Consider the following 13,475-nt stretch of genomic DNA (forward strand, 5'->3'; position numbering starts at 1 on the left):
CCGCAGTTGGAAATGTGCAAAACAAGTGGCATTTATATACAGTGTGGAGTGCATAATGTTGAAGCTCTGGTAAGTGAAGCTGAGGTGTCTATGACGTGTTCAGCAGTCTGATGGCCTGGTGGAAGGATCTGTCTCTCCGTCTGCTGGTACGGGACCGGATACTGCAGAAACTCCTTCCTGATAGAAGCAGTCTGAACAGTTTATGGCTGGGGTGACTGGAGTCCTTGATGATCCTCCCCGCTTTCCTCAGGCAGCGCTTCCTGTAGATGTCTTGGAGGGAGGGAAGCTCACCTCCAATTATCCGTTCAGAGCACCGCACTACTCGCTGGAGAACTTTGTGGTTGTAAGTGGTGCTGTTGCCATACCAGGTGGTGATGCATCCAGTGAGGATGCTCTCAATGGCACAGTGACAGAAGGTCTTGAGGATGCGGGGCTCATGCCGAATCTTTTCAGTCTCCTGAGAAAGTAGAGGCGCTGCTGCGCCTTCTTCACTGTTTTGTTTGTGTGTACTGACCACGTAACATCCTCAGCCAGATGTACACCAAGGAAGCGGAAGCTGCTCACTCTCTCCACAGCAGCGCCGTTGATGGTGATGGGGGTGTGTACTTCTCTGCACCTCCGGAAGTCCACTATCAACTCCTTTGTCTTTGCGACGTTGAGGGTGAGATGGTTGTCTTGACACCAGTGGGTCAGGGCGCTGACCTCCTCCCTGTAAGCCGTCTCATCACTTTTGGTGATAAGACCCACCACTGTAATGTCGTCCGCAAACTTCACAATGATGTCGGAGTTGTTGGTGGCCGTGCAGTCGTAGGTGTAGAGTGAGTACAGGAGAGGGCTCAGTACACACCCCTGTGGAGCACCAGTGTTCAGTGTGACGGGGGATGAGGTGATGCTGCCCTGTCTGACCACTTGGCGTCTGTCAGACAGACGCCAAGTGGTCTCTTAGGTCTTGTCCATCTGACCACTTGGCGTCTGTCAGACAGGAAGTTAAGTCAAGGATCCAGCTGCAGAGAGAGCTGCTCAGTCCTAGATCCTGCAGTTTCCTGTCCAGCTTCAAGGGAACGATGGTGTTGAATGCTGAGCTGTAGTCTACAAACAGCATTCTCACATATGTGTCTCTCTTCTCCAGGTGCGAGAGAGCAGTATGTAGTGTCAGGGCTATGGCATCATCAGTGGACCTGCCGTGGTGGTTTGCAAATTGTAGAGGGTCCAGTGAGTCGGGTAGTGCTGAGCAGATGAAGTCCCTGACTAGCTTCCTGAAGCATTTGCTCACGATGGGGGTCAGGGCTGTGATTGTTGTTCTGGGACAGCTAATTTGGCTAATTTGTTGAACAGATGACTGTACATTTAGTTCTAGAAAACTTTGGTATAAGGAGTTCATGACTGCAAGGTGCCCAGGTCATGTGGCTCAAAACAAGTCTAAATCATCACCATACTTAAAAGCCCGTACGAGATGTTTGTGCTGATATGCTGTGCGTGGTTGAAAAAAGTGGCATGGGGCATTATGTAAAAAACATATTCACTTAGGTCTTGTCCATCTAAAGGACATTGTTCCAGTGCAAAAGAAAAGAAAACTACCAAAAAAGCGTCACGTTTGGTAATATAGATGCATTTGTTAAAAAAAGCTGGTCAGGGCACTACTAAGAATGAAAGAGAGTGTATCAGTGTTTGGTCAAATTTGATAACTTGTTGAGTTAATTAGGTCCCTATCTAAGAGTCCATAACCATTACTCTAACCATGTCTTTCCTATTTCAGTAGCTGCTGGGGTTTGGAGAAGAGAAGAGTAGTGGAGGCAGCTGCAGCTGATGAATGCTGGGCTGCAGAGGGGGAGCTGAAAAGCTGCCCACATAGGCACTCAAAGAAGAAAGGATCCTGCAAATAAAAGACACTATTACCACACTGTCACGTATCTGGTCATTTCCCGCCACAGTGCTGTTGACATCTGGGCTCAGCATGATGATCTGCGTAGAGCAGTCGGTGGACGCACTGGCTCAAATGGTAGCAGAGGTGGTAGCAATGCATCAGGAGCAGACAGTGGTGCATCGTGAGGGGGCTGATTAACTGATGGACCAAGCTGAGGATTGGACTGCGGGGTTGGCACAACTTGTCGCTTGTTCCTATTTCTTGTCAGCACTGAGATTGATGCTCTACCTGATGTGGGAAGGGGATGCCACAAGGCTTTATTAGACATTTGTAAGTGACAGACAGAAATGTGCGACATTTAGCTCCTCACTGACTCGTTTCTTAATTCTGAGGACAAATTGTCTGGGGTTTCACAACCTGTTGGAGCTGTGTGTGGGGATGCATTTATGACTTATAATGACATGTAGTGTCTGCACTGTACTCATTGGTGACTTGAGTTGACTAGACCACTGACTCTGGTGAGGTGGAGACAGCAGGGCCTTCTTAGGAGGCTCCGCCGCTTCCAGCGGTTCACTTCATAGGAGATTTCCCTGTAGAGCAGTCTTGTGACAACACTCTATGCTCAGCCTTTGACCAAGTTATGGAAATGGTGCCACATATACTTTTGGTGCAATTAGCAGGCAAGGAACATTGGGCTGTGGACGGGGAAGCTGAAAAACTGCCTACATAAACACAGAGAGAACAAAGCAGATTGTAAATACACTGTTACTACACTGACAAGCGTTGGTTCACTTTTCTGCTTCAGCATAATTCAAGCATAAATATTTATGCAAAGTTAAATAAGTGTGTAATTGCCAAAATTATCAAAAAAATACAAAAAAAGACAATGAAGGAATTATTAAAATAATTTTATTTCACATTAACAATATTGCACACAAAAATTAACATGCTGCAGACTGAATAAGAAACACAGCAAGGAGTTGTTAAATAATTTTGTTGATGCAATTGTTAAGTGGTTTCCTAATTACTCCAAAAACTGTCCAATACAACAGGTAACAACTGCTTACATGAGAAATGACAGGAGGATGCTTTCATAAATTGTTAGAAAGTTTTTATTTTCTGTAATACCTAAAACAATCACAGTAGACTCACTTTTAGTGAGCACTTTCAGATTTCCTTGCTAAAAAGGAGTATAACAAAACAATAACTACGCATTCATCAGTCTAAGGAGCTTGTAAAGAAAAGCGTCTGGACTTCAAAACATTTCACCTCTCATTCGACAAGCTTCTTCAGTTCTAAAAGTTTTAGGCAGGTAAAACTAATGAGTACTCACGTTAATTAAAATATCTTAATCTAAGAAGATTGAAGACAACATACTGAAAATATGTTGTACAACAAATGCTTAAAGCTGTATAGGATATTGTGCTTTCTATGAAAGCAACGAAGTAGGTAAATGTTTTGTTTGTCATTGTTCTTGTCTTTGTCTTTGTGTCTTTTGTCTTTGTTTTGTCTACAGAATCAAACAACCTCCGGTAAACCAGAAGTGAGTGCTGGAGCACAGAAGAAAAGAGAAGTAGTAACCACGTGTCTATTCAATAGAGTGCCACACCCTGTGTGCAAAAGAGGGTATTACAGCATCTTTTAAAGAAGAGTGAGTTAGTCCCAACTAGTGGTAGGATTGAGATACAGAGGCTTGCAAAAGTATTCGGCCCCCTTGAACTTTTCCACATTTTGTCATATTACAGCCACAAACATGAATCAATTTTATTGGAATTCCACGTGAAAGACCAACACAAAGTGGTGTACACGTGAGAAGTGGAACGAAAATCATACATGAGATACCAAACATTTTTTACAAATAAATAACTGAAAAGTGGGGTGTGTGTAATTATTCAGCCCCCTTTGGTCTGAGTGCAGTCAGTTGCCCATAGACATTGCCTGATGAGTGCTAATGACTAAATAGAGTGCACCTGTGTGTGCTCACCACCTCCTTCATGTTACTTTTGCTCTCCACCCCTTCATGTTCAGGTTTTCTGTTTAGTTTTAGTTTTTCCCAGTTCAGGTTATCTTTAGTTTAGTTTATCTTTAGTTCTGTTTTTGCCATCCTCGCCTTGTGTTCCATTATTTACAATAAATCTCCCTCACATCTCAGTAAGTGCCTGCATTCGAGTCCTTTTCCCACACATAACATGACTGCTGCTGCAGCCGTGATAAAAAGACGAACACGACAACGTGGCATGGGAAGAAAGAGGAAGAAAAACTTGGGGCTCAAGGAAAACTGACATGAGTAAAACAAGGTTTTTGGAGAACAATAACAAGAGTGCGTCAAACTATGGTTAAAAGTAAGAGACATAATAATTTGACACAAAGCCAGAGTTTCAAGGCAATTAAGGTCAGACTGTCAGCTACAGAGGCCACACCTATGGTTTGTGGGTCTTCCCACAGTGTACCCACATGGACTCCATTCACCATTCACATCTGTGGGCAATTTAAAAACAATAATCAGCCTAACCCCAGCATGTCTTTGGACTGTGGAAGGAAACCAGATTACCCAGAGAAAACCCACGCAAACACATGGAGACCATGCAAACTCCACAAAGAACTCATGTTGTGGTTTGAACTCAGAACCTTCTTGCTTTGAGGCAACAGTGCTAAGCACCACGCCATTGAGCAGTCTCTCTGTACTTTAAAGAAAATAGAGAAGCTATGATTTAGTGCTGTCAGCATTAATCTTGTTAAAATGACGTTAATGTCATAACTGCATTAACGCAGCTAATCTCCGTTAGCGGGTTACTGCGGATCACCCCATGTGTGGTCTGCACGTCCTCAACCCGTTAGCGTTGTTAGCTCATTAATGTGTCATTTTTAACGAGATTAACACTGACAGCACTACTATGATTACAAGGCTTGATACAGAATTATCTTTACTCTTTTGTCCTTGACAGGTTAGACCACAATAAAATAGCAAAAGCATTTATGTGTTGCCTGGACATGCAATATAAAAAAAAATCACACAAGATCTCAAAACTGTAGGAAAATCAGTGGGGTTATAACAAGGCAGAAAATGAATACACACTTCACACAACTAATTACACTTGTAATGTAAATGTGATAACCACCCCCAATTTTTTTTTTTTTTCAGATGATCTAGATGAACAGGTCCAGGAATGGTGGACCTCCTTTACAGCTGAATTCTGTCAGACTCATAACGTTGAAGAATTATGACTAAATCAACTGCACAGGAACAGGAAACCTGCCCTCCCCCAATGATATTCTTCAGTTGTATTTGTCTTTTACTCAGTCATGAGCAGTAAGACAACATGGTGATTACAACTCTCTGCTTCAGACTATGTGAGTAATTGTTGTTAGGTTTATTTTTATATTTTCAGATTTACTGTATATATGTCTGTACATGAAATATTTAAAGTTTCCTGTGCTGATCTAGTAATGCTTGAAGTTATTCTGCTGGGACACATGTTCAAAATAGCTTGCCCCAAAAAATGGTGAGTACGTTAGAGACGTTAATAAAATAAATAATCTTTTTTTTACTTTTTTGGAGAGTGAGTAAGTTGGGGTTGACTTAAACATCTTACAAGTCTGTTGATGATGTTTATTAAAATCCTTTTAAGTTTAATCATCTTTTACTAACACATTTTATAAGAATTTTGATTAATCTGTTACTATTAATCTTGTGATGTTTCTAATTTTCAGGTGCAGCTACTCTTCGTGTGACTCCTAACAGACTCCAACACTTTCAATTCAAGTCTTTATCTTTTGTTTGTGAGAGCCCTGATGGTTCTGCTGAACTGAGAGGAATCAAAACCTCTGAGGACAAGTTGGAATCTTTTAGTCCATTATGTAATAGTAAAGGAAATTCCTCTTCATGCACAATTACTCAAACTTATGTAACAGACAGTGCAGAGTACTGGTGTGAGGATAAGGGGGTCAGAGAAGCAACAGTGTCAACATTACCATAACTGTAAGTTCATCATATTTGTGAAATTAGTAAAGAGTTTTATTTTGAAATTAGGTGAGATTTATTATCCACTTTGTCTTGTATGGTACAGAATTTATTTGTCATTTACCTTTTTAAAAAAGTTTAAAAAAATCCATTTTGCTTCATCTTCAGATGGTTCTGTGATCCTACAGAGTCCAGTTTTCCCTGTTTTTGAGGGAAACAATGTGACTCTCCGCTGCATAAGCAAGACAACCACATCAACCAAAGTGCAAATTTCTACAAAGACAATGGCCTCATAGACCGGAGCCCTTCTGACAACATGGAAATTAACAGTGTTTCCAGGTCTGATGAAGGACGATACAAGTGCAGCATTTCTGGTGTTGGAACATCACCAGAAAGCTGGCTTCATGTCAGATGTAAGGCTAAACTATATTTACTTATTTCTGTGTCTGAGCTTCATAGAGAGAGAAATGTGACTCTAACAACTAGATTTCTGCTTTTTGGTCTTGATGAAAATGTTTATGTTATAAAAATGATGTTACAATTTTTTATATTTAAAGTCAGAAAATTTACAAAATACAATGCTATTTATAAAGTTGTACCATTGCAGCATATTCTTCAGGAGAGACCCCTGTCTGATGACTTCCAATTCCACTCCTGACTTATTCCTGCTGTGGATTGTGTTGCCTCTTTTAGTAATAATATTGACACTGCTGGTAGTCGGATTTCTTAATACTTGCAAACACAGAGGTAATTCAGTTTTTTTTTCAGTTTACATAATTTCTCAGAATAATCTTCTGTTCCCATTTTTTGGGAATTTTTTTCTAATGCTGGGTTTTTCTTTCTATTCATTAGTTTCCTCAAAGACATCATCAGTAGCATCAAACTCAGATGAAGACCATCCAGGAGGTGAGAGAGAAATAATTATCACAGTTGTATTACTTCTATTTCATGCTTGTTACCAATTTTATGGCTTTCTATCTTTTTATGAATCAAATTTGTTAACCCAGTCACAGTGGGACTGGATGACTTTTGTCTAATCAATTTAAATAGATTAAAAGTGTATCGCATGTTTGAGAGACTGAATGATACAATTTATAGAAAGTTTATATATAACAAAATTAAAATGAAAGCTTAAAGTGAAGTGTGGTATTTTTATGTGACATATGCTGCACCGAGGGATTATTTTTGTGTCTGCTCGGTATGTCGTATGTGGTGTTTTTTTGTTTTAGACACTGGTGATGCTTCGATAATTTAAAACTCTGTCTTAGGTCAAACCACAGCACAAAGCCAGAAAAAGAGAAGCGTGAGGGCTACCAAAGAACAGCTTTATTGTTTAAATATATATATTCTAATACATACATGCATAATAACCTCTCTTGCCTACAGATGATTCTTCCCCTTCAGACGATATCTCAGAACACCTGTTTACACCACTGTGATCATAAACAAGACAGAACAAACTCAAGAACTGGGTTTGTTTGTTATGAACATTTGGACATTTTATTGCATTTCTTTCTTTATTTCCTGCCTTTTATAAACTTATGCCAGCACAGTTAAGGCACATTGCACAAATATTTACAGTGATCTTATATTAAAAATGTAATCCTTGTTTCCTAAAAGAAAACATATCTTTTCAATTTCAATGGCAGAATCAGGATTATCACGCTCCACACTGCCACCGATTCCCCAAGCAGTTGAAGAGTCAAGTTCTCCAGAGACGGTCATTTATTCACCCATCCAAACAGTAAGACTATTTTTTGCCTACAGTGAGCTACATTTTAGAATTTACTAAATAATATTTTTAATGTAAAAATATATTCAATTTTATTACTGTAAACCATATTTTATGGTCCCCTTAGGTTTCTGTGATTTGCTCTGGTATTATCATTTGACCAAAGTTATATAGTTTTTGTTTATTCCACGTTAACTTAATGTGATGAAGTGATCAAAGAAGTTAAAAATAAAATAAAAAGATTACACAGGTTCAAAGATGCATGACTGAGGAAGATGGCCTCCAATACTAATATATCTTTAATTGCATTTGTTAAAATAAAAATTAAAAGAATTAAACAATAAAAACTGACTGTGGCACAGCCTATTCTGTACCAGTGTCCTAAATTAAATAAAGCCACCATATATTGAACTGGACTTACCAGTAGCTGAGGACCATAAGAGAATAAAATCAAAATCTACACCCTGTGCTGTACAACACAGGAGGTGTGGAAAACGACCCACCACCGAAGGTCCCACAGCTACCGTTGTGTCCTCAGTTCACTGCAATAAAAACAAAACAAAAAACATAAAGGTTCACAAAAACCTAAAAGGACACTGATATATATTTCAACATTTAATGCAAAGACACACACACACACACACGCACACACACACACACACACACACACACACACACACACACACACACACACACACTTAAAACAGAATAAAAAAAAAAACATACACAGGCCTAGTAACTTGAACCACACGAGTGAACTGTGGCCTGTACAAGTTATAGTTGTTGTGATATTTGATCGTATTGTACCCCAAAAAGGAATTCCATACAGCTCTCTGTGGCATGTGGAGCAAGTCAGCTGGACAGGTACAAATATCATCATAAACAACCAGCAAAGCGCGCAGACAAAGGATCACTCCGGCCCCCAAGCAAGTCCTGGAAATAACAAATGAACCCCAAAGATAATCTGTGTTCTGGGCTGGTTAATTTAGCCAGGCTACAATACTAACAAATATTATTTAATCTTGTTGACACACACTAATGTTAGATCCAAATGACACACCCTTGTACTTTAACAGTGCCCTGTCAATATCTTCGTTTGGATTTCAAAGTAAGTTTATATCGACAGTATACAACCTCACGGGGACATCATGTCATGTCTGTCACATTTTCTCTTCCAAAACAAAAGCCCTTTGAAATGGCCGCTATATGAACTACTTTCAGTGTCTTCAGAATGCTCTTAAAAGGAAAATCGTGTTTCCACAGGATAATTGTAGTTCATATCGAAAGTATACAACCTGACAGGTATACCATGTCAATATCAAGTCAGTCTGATTTATTTTGTCTTCCAAAATAAAAGCCCTTTGAAATTGCCCATATATAACTTTCAATGACTTAGGAATGCTCTTAAAGGAAAATTCATCTTTCCAGAGACTAACTGAGAGACTAACTAACTGAGTCATGGTTGCCCCGTGGCTCAGGTTAGTGGCTCAGCGCATCTGTAACATGAAGGTCGCCGGTTCAATTCCCGGGCTCTCTGTCCTGGTTGTTGTGTCCTTGGGCAAGACACTTTATCCTACTGGTGTTGGCCAGAGGGGCCGGTGGCACAATATGGCAGCCTTGCTTCTGTCAATCTGCCCCCAGGGCAGCTGTGGCTAAAACTATAGCTTGACTCCACCAGTGTGTGAATGTGAGAGTGAATAAATAGTGGTATTGTAAAGCACTTTGGGTGCCTTGAAAAGTTCTATATCAATCCATTATTATTATAACTGCAGTTTATATTGACAGTATAAAACCACACAAGGATTCAATGTCAATTTCAAGCTGCTCTGATGTTGCCTTTTAAAGTAATGGCTGTTTGCAGACCCCACCCTTTGATTAAAGTGCAACCTGACTAACCTGACTAGCATCCCTACAGAAAGTGAGAGCATGAAAGAGAAATGTACAGTAGCACATCTGGCTACAGTAAATTAAAAAACGAGCGTGAACATCAGGGCAATATCCTGTAAAAGCTAAGTGTTATATTATAGTGGTTTCTTTTCTGTCTTACAGGCCACAAACAAGCAAACTTCAAACACCTGAACAGTAAACTGCAGAAAGGAGGCAAACCTGTCATGGTTCCTGGGTCATTGACTGAGTGCTTTGAGTTCATTTCTCTTCATTCCCACTTAAGGGTTTTCTTAATTATTTCCAGTGTTCTCAAAAATTAGAGTTCTAAGGTTATGGTTATGATCTACTCCTTGAGTTTTAGTTAATGTTTATTTGTGCCTTGAGGCCACTGTTGTTGTGATCTTGCGCTTTATAAATAAATTGAATTGAATTGTTTTTTTCTTTTAGTATTCTGATAATCTTGGTGTTGTCTCTTGTTATATCTTCACACTCTCTTCCGTGTTTCCTGTGTACAGCTAAATTAGGTGTTCGCATGTTATGTTATGTCCCGTCTTATTTTGCCAGTCTCTCTGCTTCACCAGCTGTGTCTCTCTCCCTGATTACCTCGTGTGTATATTTAAGCACTCAGTTTTCCTCAGTTCCCTGTTGTGTTCTTCCACATATGACATTTTGTGTTATTATTATCTATTGCTGTGTACTGGGATTTTGTTTTTGCACTTTTGGCTCAAGCCCAGCTTTGTTATATATTTTCGTGTGAGTTCCAGTAATAAAGCAGCCTTCTCGAGTTTACCCTTTGTCTCTGCAGTCCTGCATATTGGGTTTAAAATCTGCCTGTCACACAGTGTATCCTGACAAAACACACTTGTGCAGAAGATTAAGAACATTTGCTTTGTTAAAATTGCAACTTTCTAATAATTGTTATAGTGTTTGTGTAGTGTCTATACACACTATCATCCACTGTCAGTTTTATGTAAATCTAAGCTTTCACGTGTTATAAAAGGGTAATTACATGTTGCTTATCTTTGCTTGGCGTGTGTCTTTCTACTGAAACAAAGTTAATGCAAAATTAAGAAATTATAATTTGGTCTGAAACAGTATTGACAGTAACGCAACTTTGACATTTTGTGTCTGTAGCTATCAAGGTGGCGGAAAATAAAGAGCTGTATTTTATGTTTGTTTATGTTAATATTCAATAGTTAAGCATACTTAAATCCCTTTAAATGTGGGATAATGACATATGACATGTAAAATTTTTGGTTTAACTCGATGTCATTTTATCACAGTTTAACACTCTTTGAATCTGACTTTACTTTTGGTATCAGACTTTCTTTTGTCTCTGTTGTTATCTGCAAGTAATCTATTGTCTACTGTCGTGGAAATTTTAACAATAACCTGCAACACACCCAGTGAGTGTTTTGAAGTGTATTTAACAAACACATTACAATGTGGGGAGAGCATCCCAGACAAACACTCGGATCATCATAGCCCGGCTTTTATACACAGACAAAGACATTCCACATCTCTTATATGTTGGCCCAGCTCACAGGGGATATACCTGCAACCCCATCCTTAGCCCCTCCTTCCTCACAGAGAGAATTATGACCTTGTCACCTGAAGATTTACATCCCTGATAAGTAGAAGGAGTCTCACTATCTGTTAAACGTATCACCTGAACTTAAAATGGCCCCACTGTGTTTGTAGAACTCACGTGATAGAGCATAAGGCCCAACTGTAGTGCACATGCATACAACTAAGTGAGAAAGTGATATTACTACTACTAATGTGATATGGTTAAAATATGTGATTAATACACGAGAAAAGAAAGATGTAGGATATGAGGTAACTATTAACAACTAAGGATTTAAGATTTCATTAATATATAATCATCATATGTATGGTTAATAAAGCATTATAAACAGTACAACTGAGTTAAAGGAAAGTAAGAATATGCTCATTTCAAGGTTGGACACCATATGTAATACATTTAAATACTGATTTATTATTATTAGTACTAGTATTAGTAGAAGTAGTCATATATGCTATAACTTGTTTTGTTTAAGAGCTGAATAATACAGCCTGTGTCAGCAGTATTATAATTTGTTCTTAGAGTATTCTGAACAATACAGAATAGTATTTTGGTACAAAGTATAACAGATACCATTGTGACAAAATCGTTCGTTTTGCTGGTTTACGTGTTTTAGTTATGTTCCGTTCAAAACTAAATTTTGATTTATTTTCCAATAAAAGTTTTAAAACTTGTGAAATGCTCATGATTAGTATTTTTACTAAAATTTGTCATGCATGTAATCCTTTACTGCCACTTGAAGTTAGATAATGCAACTTTCATAAAAAGAAAAAGTAACAAAAACAAGAATAAACTTGTTTCTGGTTGGTGTGGTTTGTGGCTCAACTGCAGGGGAGGAGTGCAGAGAGCTGACCGAAACACAGCTGGAGTGACATATGGAGACAAACTGAGCGATCAGCTCTGAACATGCAAAAAACGTTAATAGAAAGTGAAACCCTGGACTCTGTGTGTGCCAGGATCCCACTAATATTTCTCAGGTTTTAGTGTAGCTTACCTGGTATTTAGATTTTTAAAAATGTATTTATTATTTTTAGTTTGATTGAAGTTTTGTGCTGAATACAGAGGTGTGGATTCTCCATCAGCCCTTTAGCTGAATGCCCCCCCCTCAACAACAACAAAGTTAAAAATAAATTTAATAGAAATCTGATGATCCATCGTCTAAAATCTGTCTTAAACTCCAGAATACCAGCAGCTAACATCAAAATATTTCATGTATTTTTATTATTAGTTGTACTAGTAGTATGTGAAAAGACATTAGAATGAGTGTTTGAATATGAGGCCAAGACTAAAGGATTTAGAGGAATATTTAAATTTATTTTATAAACCTGAAAGAGTTTAAATAATGACTGAGAATTTTTTTTTTAATTAATACACTTACTGTACATAAAATTAAATGTTTTACACACACACAGACACAAAAGCTTTTGGCAGACCCTGTAGATAATGGGCATGTGTTGTTGTTGGTCTGTCACACATATGGAAAACAACAAATTTATAACATACAAAGACCTGAAGTGACACTGCGGGCTGAAAACAATGAAAAGTGTACACTAAAGCCGCTGTCTGCTGTGTTTGTAATATTTTCAGTTTTTCATTTTTCTTATTCCAGTGACCTCAGTACTCAGTATTGGGGAGTAACGGAGTACCACAGCTACGTATTTAAAATACAAAATATAAGTAACTGTATTCCGTTACAGTTACTGTTTAAAAGGGTGGTATTCACTTACTTTGTTGAAATAAATGGATCACACGGTGGTCTTTTCCTGTATCATATGCTAGTCTATGCCCTATCTATTATCTATATTTATTTATTATCTATTTTTGGTAATTCCACGCCGGTGGAAACCCAAACAAAACACCCATTAAGAGGCTCTAATGCCTCTATCTCAATCTCGTGGCCCATGTCACCTCTACTTGCAGCCCGCATAATGATGTGAAGAAATATTTTTTCTGTCCATTATGCTCGCAGTGTCCAAGCATTTTTTTTCTTTTCATACTATTTTTAAAATATTGTCTGATTCCATTTGCAATTGGTGCTGTTGAACTGTGGACTAGCAGTGATGCACAAAATATTGCCATTTATTGGTATCCATCAGTACATTGAGACTAGGACAACAGCATCAGTCAAAGGTTCTTAAAATACATTAGAGTTTCACCCATGTTATTTTTTCTGCATTTCCAAACAAGAAAAGCAACAAAAGTTAAAAACATAATGCCAGCAATCAATACAGCAACGGTAGATGTATCTAAATCAACAGAAAAATCATCTGAAATGATAAAGCACATAACATATGACAATTCTTAATAAGCTTACATACAGTAGGCTTTGTCTAGTTTGCTAGTTAGTTAGCTTCTCTGTACTGGTTGTTTTGTTGGATTGTACAGGTGATGTTGTTGCCAGAGACAGTCTGCTGCTGAGGACATAAAGGTCATCAGGACCTCTGAG

This window comes from Mchenga conophoros, linkage group LG18, assembly GCF_057382185.1.
Source record: "Mchenga conophoros isolate Kocher_MC1m ecotype Shallow Benthic linkage group LG18, M_conophoros_male_GT1.1, whole genome shotgun sequence".
Classification (NCBI taxonomy): Eukaryota; Metazoa; Chordata; class Actinopteri; order Cichliformes; family Cichlidae; genus Mchenga; species Mchenga conophoros.